This window comes from Desmodus rotundus, chromosome 4, assembly GCF_022682495.2.
Source record: "Desmodus rotundus isolate HL8 chromosome 4, HLdesRot8A.1, whole genome shotgun sequence".
Lineage (NCBI taxonomy): Eukaryota > Metazoa > Chordata > Mammalia > Chiroptera > Phyllostomidae > Desmodus > Desmodus rotundus.
The window spans coordinates 57,072,079-57,089,091 of NC_071390.1; the positions used below are offsets into that span (position 1 = coordinate 57,072,079).

The 17,013-nt window shown below is 47.9% G+C and overlaps 1 long non-coding RNA gene across 1 annotated transcript; it reads left to right on the plus strand.

The window, feature by feature from the left end:
* Positions 1-11,506: 11,506 nt before the first annotated feature.
* Positions 11,507-16,289, plus strand: LOC123479792 (uncharacterized). Its single transcript, XR_008426580.1, has 4 exons — positions 11,507-11,564; positions 14,084-14,306; positions 15,288-15,367; positions 16,075-16,289. It is a non-coding gene; the product is annotated as an uncharacterized lncRNA (long non-coding RNA).
* Positions 16,290-17,013: the final 724 nt, after the last annotated feature.

Sequence of the window (17,013 nt, forward strand, 5' to 3'; positions counted from 1 at the left end):
CCAGAATCCCGCGCTGGAGCTTCCATTGCAGCCCATGCCTGCTCTCCTCTGGCATTCCTTTCTTCCTGACCCATCTCCCAAACAATGTCCAGCACAGTCCCCTACCACCTCATTCACACCTCTTTCTCTCCCACCCTCCGTGTTCTGAGATGTTCATCACAGGTCTAAGATTTTGGGTACTACAATACTTTTCTCTTCTCCCAAGTCCTTTTGATCAAATTTCTTTCCCCAGCTTTATTCTGTACCATCCTGACTAGACAGGACTGCTCCATAAGGATGGCTCATCAGCAGGCTGGCGAAAATTCTCCGTTAGTATGTGCCATCCATATATCAGGACCCATCTGTGCCCATTCGGAGCTCAGCCTGTCTCCTTCCTCCTTCTCCTGGGGCACTATGTCTCTTCTTCCTCCACCAAGTCTGGGTGGAGGGGCAACTGCTGAGCCCAGTTCTTCTCTGTCCACCTTCTCCTCCCACAGCTGGGGGCTCACGTGCCAAGCCTGGCACCAGTGGCAGGCGCCATGGAGGGCAGACGACTAGCTGGGGGATGAAAACCTCCATTCACAACAATATCAAATCCCTGGCTCTGGAGAGAGAGACAGGTTTGCTCCCAGTCCAAGACATTGCCTGTGAAGGGAAAGGTGATACCAGGAGCGGAGTGTCTTGTTAATGCGGGCTCTGTTCTTTTCACCTGGCAGGCGAAACACAGCGGCTCACTTGTGCCTCTGAAACCCTAACTGGCTCCTGGCTGGGAGCTTTGGGGACTGCATGGGAGACATCAGGCAGGGTGTGCCAGGCATGCACCCAGCCAAAGCCTAGCTCAGCCAGGGCAGGGACTGGAGAGGAAGGCCCAGGGATGGCGCCCACACCCACACCCCTGTGGGCACTGTCAGGATGAGGCTGGAGCCATGCACTCCACTGACCAGAGCCCTTCAATTATCTTTTTCTTTTCCCTGGACTCCTTTCCAAGTGTATGTTTTAAGGTGGGTACAAAGGAATCATACAATATAAGCATGGAGTGTCCTGAGCAATTCTTTTATTCTGTTTCTCAACTTTTTAAGGTCATAAACCCCCTTATAAATCTTTTGAAAGTCATAGATAGACTCTCCCAAGAAAAATGTATACCCCAAATTGATCATGTAGGTATTCACAGACCTCCACAGTTCACTCAGGCAGCCTCATAGAGTCCATGCTAAGAATATTTTCCAATAGCTCCTTCAATGGTTGGGAAAACTGAGGCCAAATAAGGGGACCTGGTACCCGGGAAACACAGCATGTTGTTGACAGTGATTTGATTATATTTCACATTATTTGGTTAAAAATAAATATGACTATTCACAGAATATACTGGGCAAGTAAGAAATATCAAACTCAGAGAAAACAGTGGTACAAACTCAGATGTACCACATCGCCATGGATTCACTCTCTCTTTCTTCCACAATGGAAGAATTGTTACCTGGGCACGAGCAGCCTACAATTTCCAGCATACTTACAGCCGCGGGTGGTCTTGCCCCTCAGTTCAGCCAGTGGGATGTTAGCAGCTGCAGCTCCTTCCCCATTCCCCTCATTCCTTTACGTGGAATGCTGATATGACAATGGGAGTTGGAGCAGCCATTCTGGACCATGTGATCAAAGCTGGGTATTGAAGGGGGCAAATCAAGGTGGAAGGAGTCTGGGTCTCGGGCAATTGTGATGCCACCATACCAGCCTGGAGCTGGCTACCTGGACTTTTCTCTTCTTTGGGCCACTATTGTTTTGAGTTTCTCTACCTTAGGATTAGAATAAAAAATTTAAATAATACTCGAATAGACTCTGCTTCCCCACTCATCCTCGCACTCTCCAAATCCCATCAGCAATGAACATTACTATCTCTCCTTTCTCTTCTTCCCAACTCCATTGCCACCTGTCTGCTCCAGGCAGTGTCTCTTGTGCCCTTGAACCTATCCAGAGGCCTCCTGGCAGTTCTCTCTGTAACAGTCATTTGCCATCCAGGCCAGAGCAGCTTTTCTGAGACGCACACTCAAACCGGATACTTCTTCAGTTTTTCAGTGGCTCTTTATTTCCTACAGAGTGAAACCCTTACCCCCATAGTCTGGCCCCAAACTAGCTCAGCACCATCTATTGCCCTTTGCTTTATGAACTCTGTGCTCTTAACAGAGGGAAGTATCTGCCCTTTCCCAAGAATTCTGCAGCCTTAAAAGTCTTTCCACCACTTCTTGGACAGCCTGGTGTGTTCTTCCTTCAAGGCTCACCTCTTTAGCCAACCCACCCAGCACTTCCCCCACCCCTCCTGCCTGTCCCATGCCACCTTGTTCATACCTCCATTATGGCGCATAACTCATGTCACTGATACGGTCCGCCTCCCATGCAAGGCTATCTATGCCAAAGTGCTAGAATAGCTTCTCTAGATCCCCAGGTGTCCACCACACTGCCAGGAATGGAGGCTGAGCTCTAGGAAAATATTGAATAGGAATGTATTGCTGGAATAAGAAATAGAACTCAGCTTTCTTTACACTTCTTTCAGGGCCTATCCTGCTTTGTTGTGCTCTCTCATCCTGAAGAGGAATTTACCCCTTCCCTTCTTCCTTCCTTCACATTCTCTTTCTGCAAGCACAATGCCAGTGCTAGCACAATGCCTGGCAGAAGAAGAAAAGAGCTGTTCAGTAAGTACTTGTAGAATGCATGAACATATGTATTCACTGGGTGGCTTTTATTTTATTTTATTTTATTTTATTTCATTTTATTTTATTTTATTTTTTTTCTGGTCTTTGAGCTGGACACAGAGGAGACAAAGATGGAGAAGACTCAGGTCCTCCCTCAAGGCCTTCCCCACCTGGGGGGTCAGAGGAAGCCCTGGCTACAGAGGCATATGGAGGCCTCATCTCCCCAGCACCTCGTGGGTGGGTCTCTGTAACATTTACTTTGCCTAAGTGATGTAACAGGACCCGAGGAACTGGTCTTCCCCCGCTCCTGTGGGCGGGCTGGAAGAGGTGAGAGGTGGAGTGATCCGAGCCTTCTGGCAACGTGATGAAGTCATTTGCAGAAAGACAGTTTTGTTCTGACTTGAGTGTTTTTCCACATGACTTCATCCCCCCAGGCAGGCCCTGCTTGAGTCTGAGTTTTCAATGTGCCCCAGCCCCAGCTGCCTAGAAAAAATGGCCCCTGCACCCTAACTCGGCAGCTGTGCCAGGACAAGCAATTTCTGTGCACTGCCCTGAGCTGAGCACCTGGCTGTGCCACCCACTGTCGTGTGAATGCCTCATTGCAGGCAGCGTCTGGCGCATCAGGAAAATGTGCTATGGAGGCCGGAGTTCAGGCAGGGCAGAGGTAGAACCCCGGACTGTGTGGCCAGGGGCTCCCTCCAGCCTGGACAGACCTTATTCCAGGACCTTCTCTCTCCATCTCTGCCCTCAGTTTCCTCACCTGCAAATGGAAGTGAGGCTCAGTCATGGTTCCCGAGGCCACTGGGAGAGTTCACTGGCATAGGGGCAGGTCTCAAGCCCTTGTCAATCAAACCTTGACTAAGCACCTCCTTGGTCTGGGACCTCCCAGGATGTTCATAGACAAAGAAAGTGAATAATGACAAATTTATGTGTTTTGGCTACAAAAGGGTTATGAACAAAGTGTTGTGGGTGCTCAACTGAGTAAGTGCTCGACCCTGTGGTCAGGTTGGGGTGAGGTGAATGTCGAAGAAAACTTCTCAGATAGGGACTATTGAGCTGGGTCTTAAAAAATGAGAAGTGGTTTCCAAAGCAAAACTAGGGGAAAGGGCATTCCAAACAGGGGGGTAAATGAGGCTGCCCAGACTCCTGATAGAATGCACCTAGTGCAAGCAGGACAGACCCAAATAGTAGTGGTGTCGGCCGGTGGTAGCAGAGGGCCGGTTGTCTCTACAGAACTCCAGAGCATCACAGAGAACCAACAATGCCTGCACAGATCCAGACATTTCTCAGCCTTTCTTAGGTACTCATTTTTTGGCCTTTGTCTGTTATCACATGATCGAAAGATGGTTGCTGAAGCACTAACACCTCATCTGCCCACAAACATGTCCAAGGCAGGAAGAAAAGGAAGGCCAGACTCAAGGGAATTTTACTTCTACCTTCTGTCCCCAAGCTCTATAGCAAATACCCCGTCTTAGTCTGTTCAGGCTGCTATAACAAAGTATTGTAAACTGAGTGTTTTTATGACTATAGAAATTCATTTCTCACAGTTCTGATGGCTAGAAGTCCAAGATCACACTATCAGCAGAGTCGTGGGTTTCAGTGAGAGCCTTATTCGACTACAGATGGATGACTTCTTACTGAGTCCTCACATGGCAGGTAGAGGGACAGCATTATCTGGGGCCTCCTTCATAAGGGCACTAATCCTGTCCATGAGGTCCCCACTCTCATGACCTGATCACCTCCCAAAGGCCTCACTTTCAAATACCATCACCTTGGGGGTTGAGAGTCAACATACAATTTTGAGGGGGGACACAAACATTCATTACATAACAATCCCATGTTCTCACTGACTTTGTTATAAACTGGTCACCCCCATTGTAAGGAAGACTAGGGGAGTGAGTATCTGGCAAAATGGATTAGGATCACTATGATTGGTTTACACCAGGGTTGCAGAGGGGACTTGATATCAGAGTCTCTGCCCACCACCCTGTGGACATCAGGGTTCCTGTAGCAGGGAAGATTGGTGGGCAGAAGGAGGGGGAAAGCCATTGGTGGGCAATGATTGTGGCTGTCACATGTGTGTGGGGTAAGCAGTAAGCATGAGGTTCCACAGGACTCAGTGTAGTGAAGAATGACAGGAGGAGGCTGGTTCAGACAAGAATTTGAATAGGAAGTCTAGAATCTGGAGCTTTAAACAAGGGGCAGCTCTTCCAAGAGTTCTGGACCTGAGGTTGGTTTATGTTTCAGAACTAATTAATACTCTACTACTAGTGACTACTATCTAGAGGGGCGATAATGCCCTAAGGGTGGCTGTGCCATTGTCACTTTCCATCTGGGAAAGGCTGTGGGGTTCCTGAGGGTGGGGTTGGGTCCTATTCATTTCACTGTCCCTAGTGCCTTCCACAATGCTGTTCCTACCAAGAGTTACTGAATGAATGTGTGAAATTCGCAACCTCTGCTGGCATCAGTTCCTTCCTCTGTATCATGGGATCAATAATAACAATTCCTGCCTTGCAGGACTGCTGTGAGAATCAGGTGAGCCTATGGTGGGCATGGTGCTTAATAAATAGGGAGGCTGCAGACAGATGAGAGGAGATGAGGGTAGCCTTGAACCACCCATGGTGGCAAACACAGGCCCCCACCTGCTGGCACCACTCACTACTGACCATGCTAAACAGCCTGGAGGTGCTTGTATGGCCCTCCAGGTTTTCAAAAGGGGAGGTAAGGAAACACCTGGAGTGGCCCAGTGGGACCTGCCAAAGAAAGCAATGGGAGAGTGATGTGGATATATAGCTGTTTGTCCCTGGTAACGTAATTAAGAGCCAAAATATCAAACTGTTTATGACAGGACATAGATCTCCAACATAACAAGCTGCCTCTTGCAAAGTAGCTATTGTCCTGGCAGAAGGCAGGCCCATACCTCAGACCCAGTAGCCTGTGCAGAGGGCCACAAACACACATTCCCCTTACTTCATTGTCATCACCAACCTCATCACAGCCCCAATTCCTGAGTTACTGCTATGTGATGAGAGCACCCTCAGGTATCTGCACATGTGCTGAGCCACCTTATTTTCAGGGGAAAAAACATAGAGTAGAGGAGACATGAGGATACTGAGGCTCAAAGACACTAAATAACTTGGTTAACCACTTTGCAAAAGACAAAACTACTAGGCAGGTACTATCCTCTGCAGGAAGCCAAAGCTCCCTCATGGCCATGAGAAGAAGGTGATAAAGTGGCTTCATAGATGGAGAGTACAAAACTGGGCTTGTCCTGAGATGTCCCACAGAGCTAGCACCCTGCTGCATCCCTGGTGTCCTAGGCACTAGGACGGGAAGCTTATTTAAATGTGAAACACCCAGATTTCCAGGCTATTTGTGTCTTAGGGAAACTGTCTTGCCATCTCTTTCCTTTGATGGCCAGCAAATGATTACTCTAAGGGGCTTGGAATTGACAGATTTGAGATAAGAACAGTGGAATTTCAGGCATCAGCAAAGAGGATGCTTTGGAGCATTTCTGAAAGCATACTTCTTAGGTAACCATGTTTACAGAGCCCTGTCTGTGTCTAAATCTGTTACTCCCAATCCTTGAGTGAGGTTTAAGAAGGAAGATCATGCAGCCTTCACACAAAATGAGAGGATGTTTGCCAAGGTTCTTTTGTATTCATCATTTAGTTTTCTTCTTATAAGAACCTTGTAAGAAAAATGAAGTTTCAACCCATTTTATAGTTATGGAAACTAAGGCTGAGGATTTTAAAGTGGCATGCATGGCCCTGGAGACCAGCCCATATTTGCTGAGCACTTTCTATGCACTAAGCCCTGGCTCTAGCAGATATGATGCCTGTCTTTGGTGAGCCTCTGGTCTGACCCAGTGGAGAAAGACATTAGAATTGTAACCTTACAAATAAAGAAGGAACTGAGAACTGAGATAGAGGAAGAGCTTATAAAAAGAAAGAGCTAGGTGTTGTTAGAGGAAATAAGAAGAGGTCTAAATTGGTGGGGGAACACCTCTCTGAGGAAGTAATGTTTATGCTGAGGTGGAGGTAGAGTCAAGGTAAAGCCCCAGGCAAAGGAACCAGTGTGTGCAAAGGCCCTATGGTGGGAAGAACCTGATGTGTTCCTGGAGCTGAGAGGTGGCTAAGGTGACTAGGGGGAGGTGAGCAAGGCTCATACCTTAGAAAGGCCCCTGTGATGAGCTATGCCTTCTGGTATGGAGCTGAGCTCTAACTCAGGGTTTCTAACTTGAGTCTAGAGCCCTCTCTACATGTCCCTAGGACCTGCTCAGCCCTGGCTTTGGGCAGCACCCTCTATAACAAGGAACCCCCTATCTGCCCGATGCCTGCATCTGTCAGGATCCCCCAGTGTGCAGATGTGGTCCCTGTGCCTCTCCTGGACCAACCCCCTTTGTGGGGCTGACAAGCAGCATTCCTGGGAGCCAGGGAGTGGGGGCTGTGCGGGGCAAGCCAAGGGAGGGCTGTGCAAGCTTTCATGAGCGATACATCTGGAGAGGGAGACCGGAATGTTTGTGTCTGAAATTTAGCTAATATCCCAGGAATTTCTCCTGGCGTTTCAGAGAGTTCCTAGGGGGACTGCAAAGCTGGGATGTCTGGGTTCTGGGGGAGGGCTGGCCTCACTCAAAGCCTCTTTGTCTCCAAGGCTCTGCCTGTATTGATTTGGCTATGCATCTGTGTGTCCTCGTGTGTGTCTGTAAGTGTCTGATGGTCTGCGTGTACATCTGTCTGTGTAAGCTGGTGCATCTACATTATCTCTGTGTATCTGTGTATGTTGTACCTGTGTGTGGGTCAGTGTGTTTGTGTCTGTGTGTCTCCGTGTATCTGAGTGTTTCTGTCCATATCATGCTGCAGCTGGAGTCTCTGTGTCTTTCATTTTCTTGATGTGTTGGTGGGCCAGTATCTCAGGACGTCTGCATGTCACTCAGTTTCTGCTTAAGTACTCATCCATCCCCGCCCTTTGTCTTTGCAGAGAAGTATGACTCTCGGGGACTCTGGACTTCTACCCTGGTCTCTCCCTCACTGCCCTTGGACTGGGCCTGAACCTTACCCACCCTCCCTGTGAGCAGGGAGTGGACTGTGAGAGGAAAGAGAAAAAGTAAATAAGAGGTAGGTGGGGATGGGAAGGAGAGAAGCAGGGAAACAGGCTCCTCTGTGTGTCTGTGTTTGTTCATATATGAATGTGTCTGTGTGCATATAGTGTGTGTGTGTGCATGTTTGCTCCTGGGTGCATTTGTCTCCATGGACAGCTTTGTGTACATCCTGTGTGTTTGGTCTGTGTGTCCATGTGTTTGTGTGTGTCTGTATACCTGTGTATGTATGTGTTTGTATAGCCATCTCTTCATCTGTCTAGCTAGAGAAGGATCCTGGAGGTCATAAGACTTGTCTTTAGCCTTACCACAAAAAAACAGTGCCCTCAATCTACTCCTGGGTTCTCTAGGCTCTGTGGCCTGCGTGATGGTCCACCTTCCTGTCTTCTGCCCTCCACCTATTTGGTCACAAAGCATTTTGGGATATATCCTCCAACTGAGTCTCCCTCTCCCCTCTCCTCCTTCCATACTCTTACTCTCCCTCTCCCAGCTCACTGCTCTGCCCTGGTCTCCCACCCACAGCCCTAAACCTACCAATGACCACATTGTACTTCCTGGAGCATCTCAAGGTTCCCCTGCTCAAAGACCATCCAGGGCTCCCCCTTTTGGACCTAATGAAGCAAACCCACCATGTGTGCCAGGAAGTCTCCCTTGACCTCCCAGCCCAGGAGGAAGCCTCCTTCATCTGATCCTCTTGCATTTTCACCTGCATGCACCTGTGACCATCACCCTTCAGGCTGCAGTCATCTATCTCTCTGAATCTTCTCTCCCTGTGGATTGGAAGGGACAGTGCATAATTCAACTCTGGTCTCCCACAACTTTGGTCCACTGCCTTCAACACAGTAATCTCCACAATACCTACCCCTGGAAGAGTAGCTAGTTCCCAAGGCCTCCTAAGTTCAATAAATAAGCTCAGTGACTTGATTTCCCACAGTTCTCTGAAAGCCACTATTGCTTCTATCTCCTTTAATGCACCCCACCCCCCACACAGCACTCTAACGCCCACTTTCAAACTCTGAACCTGCACTAGTGCTCAGCATGCTTCCAAGCCCTAGTGCTGGCTTCCTCCCTGGAAGTATTGCTGATTGCCCAGCCGCCTCCACTGCACAGTGAGGTGCCTCTTGGGGTCCTTTTGCTCTGACAGGGGACCTCATCACTCCACCACTCTGAAAACATCTCAAACACATGAGTAGTCTCTATTTTACATTTCTTGTTATTTACATGGTATACTAGTTTCCTAGACTATTGTAAAAAATTAACATAATCTGGTGGTTTAGGACAGAAATTTACTCTCTCATTGTTCTGAAGATTAGTGTCCGAAATCAAGGTGTCAGCCAGGCCTCACTCCTTCCAGAAGTTACAGGGAGAATCCTTCCTGCTTCTTCCAGCTTCTGGTGGTTGCTGGCAATCCATGGCATTCCATGGCTTGTAGACACATCACTCCAATCTCTGCCTCAGTTTTCACATGGCATTCTCCTGTTTCTCTCTGGGTCTCAGATCTCTACCTCCTTACAAGGACACCAGTCATTGGATTAGGGCCCACCCTAAATCCATGATGACTTCATCTTGAGATCTTTAACTTAATTACATCTGCAAAGGCCCTATTCCCAAATAAGGAAATATTTTCCATTCACAGGTAGTAGGGGTTAGGACTGGAGCATATCTTTTGTGGGGACACAGTTCAAGCCACTTTATGCAGTAGTGGTGCTAGAAAATAAAAAAATAGTGCATCGACCTCTAAGCAGTTGATGAGAGTTACAGAGACTTGAAGATTATCTACCTGTCAAGGTTACTATGTGGTCCTGAGCAATCCTACGCCCATGAAGGCTGGGGCTGTTTTTATGATAAAAAAAAAAAAAAACGAAAATGTCTAGGGCCCAGCAAGATCCGAAGCAGGCAGCTTTATGTGAAATTTCTAACCCCTAGGAGATCTGAAAGGCAAGCCAACAGGCAGGCAAGCCCGTTGTAGTGTGCCTACTGTGTGCGAGGCATTCTGTTAGGCCATGGCCTGCAGTATCTCATTTAACCATGCAAAGGGTCCTGCATGGTACAAGGGTTAGAAAACCCATGTTTTGTTTTGTTTTTCAGAAGAAGCAAATAGAAAGCTTTTGAGTGTCTACAAAGGAGTCACCAAAAAGTGATTTCAGGTAAGGGCTAGGGAGATGAAGATGTTTAGTTGAAGTTCATTATGAGTCTTGGAGTCAAAATAAATAAATAAGCTGCTGCTTTCCCTGGAGGAGACTCAGGCCACCTTTCATTATTTCATTGACTAAGGAGCCAAAACAGCTGCATTTTATCATTACTCAGAAATCCATAAAAGGGATGGAAAATTCTGGTGCTTGTGGAGAGAATGGATGAGCATTTAAATTTAATTGTGGCCCCCACTGCTCTGTGATGGGGCCTTGAGTTATTACCTATTGGGCCTTGGGGTCACCTGCAGAGCAGGGACAGAATGTTCTGCCTCCAGGTCTGGAGTACACAATGGTGAGCTCTTCTTCCCAGACTCCTGACCACACCCTGCTCTGGCCTCCTGCAGCCTCTCTCCCTGCCCTTCCCACATCCAGGTTGCTTAGCAGGGTTGCTTCTGTGTGTTGGTATGCTTGGCCTCCTGCCCCAGTCTGGGAGCTTCATGAGGGCTGGCTGGGTTTCCCAGGCCATCCCAGGCCTGCACACAGCCTTCTTACAGGATGCTTGCTATTCTGCCCCCAACAGGGGCCTTGCCAGCACCCCCAGCTCATCCTCCTTGTCTGGAACAACCAAGTTGCATTTCAAGGTTTAGCCCAGACTCAGGTGCTGACTTGGTGAATCACAGGATGCCCAAGTTGTTGAGTGTGCAAGAGACTCCAGAACTCAGGAGCTAGATGATTCTACAACCTCCACAAGCAACCTCCATGAGCCTCCATGGAGCCCTAGGAAAGTGCAGTTTCTGATCTGGGAGCCTATGAATCAAACCTTCCAAAGCTCCTGGGGGAGGGGCGTGAATATTGACACTTTGTAGACTCCCTCTTAGTTACAAGACTCTCAGACAGATGGGTAAACTGAGGCCCAGAAAAGGGCAGAAAGTTGCCTAAGGCCACACCATGAAAGAGAGTAGGTGAGAGGGACTCCCACCCATTATTCAGTTCCCTGTTTTAGGATTTTCAAACTTAAATGCCTCAAGGATTGGAAAAGCAAAAAAAAAAAAAAAAAAAAAAAAAAGCAAGTGCCGGCAAAACTCCCCAGGCTGCTTGACTCACTTAGTATGCAGCAGGGACCCAGCCTTCCTGCTCCTAAATTCTGGGGCCAGGACAGGTCCTCCCCACCCCCGTCCCAGCCCTGCTCAAGAGACAGATGGGAGGCAGGCACCCAAGGCGTCAGACTGTGCTTTCTGAGAGTAAGCATGGAGAATGTGGGTTTTAAGATCTGGCAAACTAGGTTGCCGATGCCAGCTCCATATACTCTTGACTGTAACTTCTCCCAGTCTCGTTTCCTTATATGTAAAGTGGAGATAATTATAGCAAGGACCTCACAGAAACTTTGTGCTCATGGAATGAGATGCAGAGGCAAAACCCTGACCCAGGGCAGTGGCTCAACCAAGAGGGGCCCAATCCTTGTGCCATCGCCTCCTGATGGCTGCTGTACACACTCTGCCCACTGCCAGGGACCCTTAGTGCTGCAGACACTGCCCACTGTCCATTCAATACCAAGAGACCTTTGCCCTGGCTAGGTCTCCTCCCCCACCCCCTCCTGATTTCCTGCTTCATTTTCAAGCTCCGGCTTTTCCTGGAGATGTCTGGCTCCAGAACAGCAGCTTCTCAGCAGACAAGGTAAGAATAGAAGATAGATTTCATCTTAAATACAAGCTCTGCTAGACAGGAAGTAGCTGCCTGGAACACTCAGGCCTGAGAGCAGCTCTGAGACAGGTCCACACTCAGGGGAGGAGGGGTTGTGATCCGAGAGTGATACTTGCCTTGGGCTCAGGAGCAGGGACTGATAGCATGTGCGTGTGCTACTTTCCATCCTTTGTAGTGTGGGCATGTCATTCAGGCAACTCTTCTGACAGCTCTTCCCAATCTATTTTCTTATTCAATGGTTTTTCAAAGCTGTACCAGTCAGCCACAGATAGTACCACTATGTGAGAGGTGAGAAAATCTGAGACACAGGGAGCTGAAGTGACTTGCCCAAAGTCCCCAACAAGCACCAAAGGTAGGATTGGAGCCTAGTTTTGCCTAAGTCCGCTTCCCACACTTTGCCTGCTGGCCTCATTTCTCCCCATCTTAGAATGGCCAAGGTCTGGGGCCGGGGTATATCTCTTGGCATGCCCAACACACCCTGTATAGTGTTTGGGTCCTGACTCTTTAAACCTGTCCACAGGCCTCCAGAAACAGCTTGCAAAACCTGGGAAGTACCTCTCCATTTCCAGGCCTCAGTCTCCCCATTTATAAAGTGGAGGTACTGATACCTCTTATTGAATTAATGGCCAGATGGAGAATCAGCATGAAGTGCTGGCTTCCCAAGAGACAGCTCATAGCTCTTACCTCTGTCCTCCTCTCCCCTCCTCTCTCCAGAAGTTCTGACCCTTAACAGCTCCCGAAGAAGAGCCTCTGACCCCTCTGTAGCACTGCCCCTCAATGGGCTGTGGCTCATTTACATGCCTGTAAACAGCTCTATTCATAGCATCCTGGTGGCTGGCAGAAAGGGAGGAAAGCAGGAACCTCTCACAGGCCCACCCCACCACCCTGGGATTCTGCCAATCCCACCACCAGCAGGAAAATATTTCTGTCCCTGAGGCCACCCAGTGAGGCCAGGTTGAGTCTGGGCCACTGCTCTGCCCTGGGGTCTGGAGTCTGCATGCCTAACAATTCAAACCAAAGCTTCTGCCTGGTGAACCATGGCTGGTGACACCTGCCATGTGCTGTGTCACCTGGTGGAAGACAGTGAGATAACATCTGCAAGGGGATCCAGCTGTAGTGAAAGAAAGTTTCTTTAAACACGTGGTGGAGCCTTTGTTTGTTTGTTTGTTTGTTGTTGCTACTCTCACCCCAGCTCTGCAAACTGGATCATGACAAGGTAGACTCGTGTCTTTCCTGTAGATTGACTTCCTGTGAGTAGATCCCAAGATTATAGTTTAGGGGGTTCCCAGAGAAGGATAATACTCTAGTTGGAACCTCATGAGGCCAAAGAATGCCTTTGGACTTGGAAAAACATTAAAGCCACTCAAGAATGTACGCTTTGGGCTGAGCATGGATGAAGAGTGTCTGGGAACAAGATTGAGATGGCAAGGAGAAAAAAATAGAGGATTATAAAAATTAGCACCCATTGTGTCCTAAGTACTGCCTAGAGATTTCACCCTCAGCTCATTTCTTCTTTTTTTTTTTTAAAGTCAGACGTAAATCTCAGTGTTTAATGATTAGAACAGCAGTTACAGACTCTTTAACCACCTGGACATTATTTTTCTTTTAACTCTTTTTTTATTGTTGTTCAAGTACTGCCTTTATTTCCCCACCACCACCCCAGCCATCCAATGATCAAATTGGGCCAGCAGTTCTCAATCTATCTGCCAAAAACTTGTATACATCATCAGTGGTTTTAATTTAACAGTTCTGGTTGGGTCTTGGGCCAGAGGATTCTAATATGCAGCCAGGGTGAGAACTATGGCTCAAGGCAGTGCTTCTCAAACTGCAAGAGGCATAGGAATGGGTCTGAGATTCTAATGCAGCAGGGGGGAATGGTGCTTAGTGGCTATATTTCTGTCCACCTCTCAGGGGACCACACTTTGAGTAGCAAAGGTGTATAGCCTATCAACTCCACCACAGCAAATACTCTCATTGGTTGACTGCAAGCATCCCAACAACACTAGGACAACAGAATGAATATTTGTGAAAAACATGAATAAATGAACAACCTTGAAGCAGGTGCTGTAGTGGCTGCCATGGTAGGCATGAGAATGCTGAGGTCAATGCAATGCCATAAGGAAAATGGGGTTGTGGAGGTGCTGACCTGCATCTGAGATTCCCAGGTGAATTGCTACAGGCTCTGAGGCTCAGGAATGAAGGACAAGTAAGGGCTTAGGCTCTGGGATTTGACTGAGTTCCAATCCTGCCTTTAGTACCTACCAACTGACTGGACCCAGGAGATGGAGCCAAGCTGAGTGACTGTTCCTAAGTCACTTCATGTGTCATTCACTCCATTTTCATCTGAAAATTGAGAGAAATCATTTTACTTCCAAAAGGTTATTTTGAGGATTAAGTGTAATGACTTACAGATTGGATATTGGATGATATTAAAAATTATCATTTACTTCTTTGTTTTAATCCTCACTCAAGGATATGTTTCTTGATTTTAGAGACAGAGGTTGTTGAGAGAGAGTGGGAGAGAGAGAGAGAGAAAGCAAGAGAGAGAGAAGAGAGAAACATCAATTGCTTTCCCCTCATTTGCACCACGACCGGGGATCGAGTTCACAACCTAGGTAAATGGCATGACCAAGGATTAAACCCAAAACCTTTCTGGTGCACGGGATGATGCTTCAACCAACTGAGCCACTCAGCCAAGACTGTTTACTTCTTTAGGTATGATAGTTTCTTCTTTCTTTTTTAAAATTTTCTATCCAGCAACCATCCATGCCGAGGTATTTACAGGTGAATAATAAAAAGCCTGGAGTTTGCTTTAGATGTTTCAGCAGTGAGTGAGAGGGGAGGAGAAGACAGAAATGAAAGAGGAGGGGGAGGCAGAAAGAAAAAAGTCAAAGGGACGAGTGAAAAAATAATGATGAACGTCAATCATTATTGAAGCAGGGCGTTGGGTTTAAGAGGTTCTTTACCACCCTATCTGTTTCTGTACAGTTTTCCCTGGGTATCCACAGAAGACTGGATCCAGAACCCCCATGGATACCAAAATCTATGGATGCTCAGGTCCCTTATATAAAATGGTGTAGTGTTTGCATACAACCTATAGTCGCATATAAGCTACAGCAGGGTGTGCCTAGAAATCATTTCATTCATGTGAATTCAGCAAAGTCCTAAGCGTATGGCAAATTCAAATGGTTTTTAGAACTTTCTGGGATTTTTTTGATTATTTATCTGAGGTTGGTTGAATCCACAAATGCTAAAGCTGCAGATCCAATGGTTGGCTTTATTCCTTTGAAGATTTCCACAGTCAAAGGTTCACAATATTATATGAAAGTGATGAAACAGGTGACACACTTGGCCCAGCTCCAATTTGTAGTAAGCGAACAGTGAACATCAGCTCTTGTTCCTTCAAGATGAGCTCTGATCATGATGAAGATGTGGCAGGTAGAGCACATGTCCCTCAACCCCAAGTACTATACCCTGTGTTCTGTTGTGAGCAGGAACAAGGCTGAAATTTGAAACCAGGCCTTCACAGTGCTCAGCCTACAGGACCGCACAGCTAGAAAGACCATGTTAGCAGTCGGCTGGTGGTAAAAATAATAATCATGGTTGAATACTGACATGCCAGGCCTTTTGTACACATTCCATTATTTAATCCCCACAAAGTCTTATGAACCCAATATCATCCTTCCCACTTTCTAGATGAGCAAATGAAGACTCAGACTGCTGAAGTACCCATGCCAAAGACACACTATCTGCCACCGGGCATCCCCAGCATGCAGGTGACAGCCGCTCCATCCACCTCTCTCTCATCTGCCTTATTTAATTTGTGGCGTGTGTTAGGTCAGGGATCTTACCCTGGTCAGCTCCCGGGGGCACATCCTACTGGCCCTGCTCTGGGCTGTCTTCATTGCCTGCACACACAGGGTGGACATGCAGTCAATGGCTCCTGCCTGCCTGCCAGGTGTTGGCAAGTTTACCCAGACACTCCTAGGGAACAAGCCTTTCCACCCTGTCCCTCCCAGCCTGAACCCAGTGGGGTGGGATTTCCATCCCTTTCCATTATAAGTACAAGGCTGCCTGCTCCCCTGGGCTGCACACCAACTCCTGCTGCAAACTCCATCATGAATGGCAGCCATTCTTTACCCAAACTTCAGCTTGCCACTACTGTGCATCTTGGGAAGAAAGACCTCAGCCTTCCCCAGGCCTGTAAACACCAAAGCCACACACACAGCAGGGCCCCGGCAGCCAATAAATCTTGGCCCAGGGTTCTCTTAAAGAGACAGAGCCCTTGATGGACACCAAGCCAGGCCCTATGTAGCTGCAGTGGCACTTTATAGGGGCATGCCACCCACCTCTCTTCATCCCTACCCTAAAATGGGAAGAATGAAAATATTTAGCAGGCACTTTCCCATCATCTTTCTTCTCTTGCTTTATGACATCTAACTCTTCTTTCTTTTGTTTCCTCTGCTGCTCACCCTGGAGATAGGATAACAAGGAGACCTGTTGCTGGAGCTGAAGACATGTTTCATTGCCTGGAAACTGGAACCAGTGGGTTCACGATGGGTAAGGTGGGGAAGCAAGAACATTAGGTTTTGCACACGGCAAGCCTCAGGGAAACCAAGGTAGACAGTTGGGGTCAGGTGGAGAGTAAGCCCAACACAGATACACATTCCCTGAAAGCAGAGTCTATCCCCCCAGTAGGGGTAGTGTCCCACAGTGCTGGGAGATGAGAGCTGGATGTAGCCTTGGGACTGACTTCTTTTTATTCTACCCCAGGGAAAAGTGGGGGTGGCAAAGTCAAAACGGGTGGGAGGCACAGCTGGGGGGTCCATAGCAGAGCCAGGTTAGACCTTCTTCCTCCATTAGAGAAGCTTAGTTTGTGTGTCCTTTAGATACAAGTACATCTGTACACGAGGAGTCTGATGTTAAGTGGCATTCACCTAGAAACTGTATTCAGTTATTTCTGGATTCAGGGTCCCATGTGTTCACAAACCCACCAGACAGATGCTTTCCTGCATACCCATTTTGCATGGCACCCCCCACCCCAGAAGTGTTCATTCTGGCAAGTGGTATGTGCACCCCTTCTCTGCCAACATGGGAGATGTGGCTCACACCCAAAGGAAGCACACAGTTTGGGTGGAAGTCTGGGGCTGTTCAGCCCACCCCAGTTATGTGCCCTCTGATTACCTGTATCTGGCACTGGGAGGATCTTCTTGTTACCTAAAAGCAGAGGACAGATGGGTCAGGGGAGTGAGGCTTCCCTGGCCAAGGGGAGGAATGTGGCCAGGTGAGAGGATGGGATCCACTGGATTTCAAGAACTAAAAGACAGGGCAGGCTCAACAGAACAAATAGCACATGTAAAGCACAGGGCTGGAAATCCCAGGGCATGGTTTCTGGGAAAGTGAGGGAAAAGACAGTATCAGA